Source organism: Rousettus aegyptiacus, unplaced genomic scaffold (assembly GCF_014176215.1).
Source record: "Rousettus aegyptiacus isolate mRouAeg1 unplaced genomic scaffold, mRouAeg1.p scaffold_m13_p_2, whole genome shotgun sequence".
NCBI classification, from domain to species: domain Eukaryota; kingdom Metazoa; phylum Chordata; class Mammalia; order Chiroptera; family Pteropodidae; genus Rousettus; species Rousettus aegyptiacus.
Genome location: NW_023416295.1, coordinates 46,380,134 through 46,381,571, shown reverse-complemented (window position 1 = coordinate 46,381,571; position 1,438 = coordinate 46,380,134). Strand labels below are relative to the sequence as shown.

The window sequence follows — 1,438 nt, the reverse complement described above, 5'->3', positions numbered from 1 at the left end:
CAGGATGTACTTGTTTTCAGAGTAAAACACAGACAAAAGGAACCATTTCAATAGACTGGGCAAATGTCAGGCCAAAATCCTATTGTAAAATGGAGACATTTGGGGAAAGTTTGGTTTTGGCTTAGATGCATTGCAGGAAGACTGGTTTGGTTTTGCCTTTTGGCCTCCCCTTTGTTGGGTCCTGACTGTAAAGCAGGGGTGTGGTCCTAGGGTAGGGAGGACGTGGACAAAGGCCCCCACAATTGCAATAGGCCCAGGTGCCGAGGAGGAAGGACAGATGGATGACAAGAAGAGAGAGCGGTAGTGGGGCCTTCTTGCAGAGGGCTGCGACTGGTAGATTTGGGGAAGGAATTCTGGCGAATATTGAATTGAAAATGTTTTTTTTTTTTCCTCATTGTAAACCCACCTGTAAACTCTAGTCAATTTTATCATGAATTAGGTATCACAGCAGGTGAGAGAATGATCAAGCATCAAGCATCAGCAGAACAAACATATCTTTGTTCAGCAGGTTGGGGATTAGGATCCAAAAAAATAAAAGAGAAGGAAACACGAGAAGCATAAAGCTAAGGATGACAAGTTGAAAGAGACCCCAGGGAACTTCTGACCCTTCCCCTACCATCCCACCCCATACTACAGATAAGAAAACAGGCCCAAAGAGGTTTATTTACTTCCCAAAGTTTGATGAAAAAGTTCTCATCCGTTGTTTATATATTTGGGCTGGAATTTCCCTGCAAAATCCTACTGCTCCGTTCTCCACAAAAAAGGTTGGGGTTTCTTATGCTGCTTCCTCCTCAAACTACTAAAATGCATTGACTGGAAGCCAAATCAAAGCCATAAATATCCAAACAAGTACAATGAGTTGCTGAAACTGGGTAGACTCTTATTTAATAATGTGCTGGGGTTTTTTCTCCTCAGATTTTCACTATCGCACAAGGCTCTTTTATTTTTGACAGCTTTCAGTGATGGCCCTTGACTTTTTTTTTTTTTTTTTTTTTAGGCAAAGCAACCCTTGGTTGACCTCACAGATTGCAAGGACCTTGTCAGCTTACAATCCCTTATTTTTATATTTTTTTACACCTACAGCACCTGGTCTTCCTAGGTGGTCTCCCATCCAAGTACTAACCAGGCCTGACCCTGCTTAGCTTCCGAGATCAGACGGGATTGGGTTTGTTCAGGGTAGCATGGCTGTAAACTGTTGACGTTTTCTTATGTTGCTTAGACTGCCTGCGGTCTTTACAAAGATGCGGTCATTAACACACACCACTCAGCCAACATTTATTGAGGGCTTGCTGTCAATGCCAGGCACTGTTCTGGACATCAGCTGCATGGTGATGAACATGTCAGGGAAGACCCTACACTCCTAGGATGCACAGTATAGGTCTGCTGCATCTCCCAACTTCAGGAGCAGTCCTCAATGGAATAGGACAACCTTGATTGT

At 43.5% G+C, this 1,438-nt stretch overlaps 1 non-coding gene across 1 annotated transcript; it reads right to left on the bottom strand.

The window, feature by feature from the left end:
• Nucleotides 1–1,074: 1,074 nt before the first annotated feature.
• On the bottom strand, nt 1,075–1,193 carry LOC118614810. The gene has a single exon (XR_004956147.1). It is a non-coding gene; the product is annotated as a 5S ribosomal RNA (ribosomal RNA).
• Between the last annotated feature and the right edge of the window lie 245 nt (nt 1,194–1,438).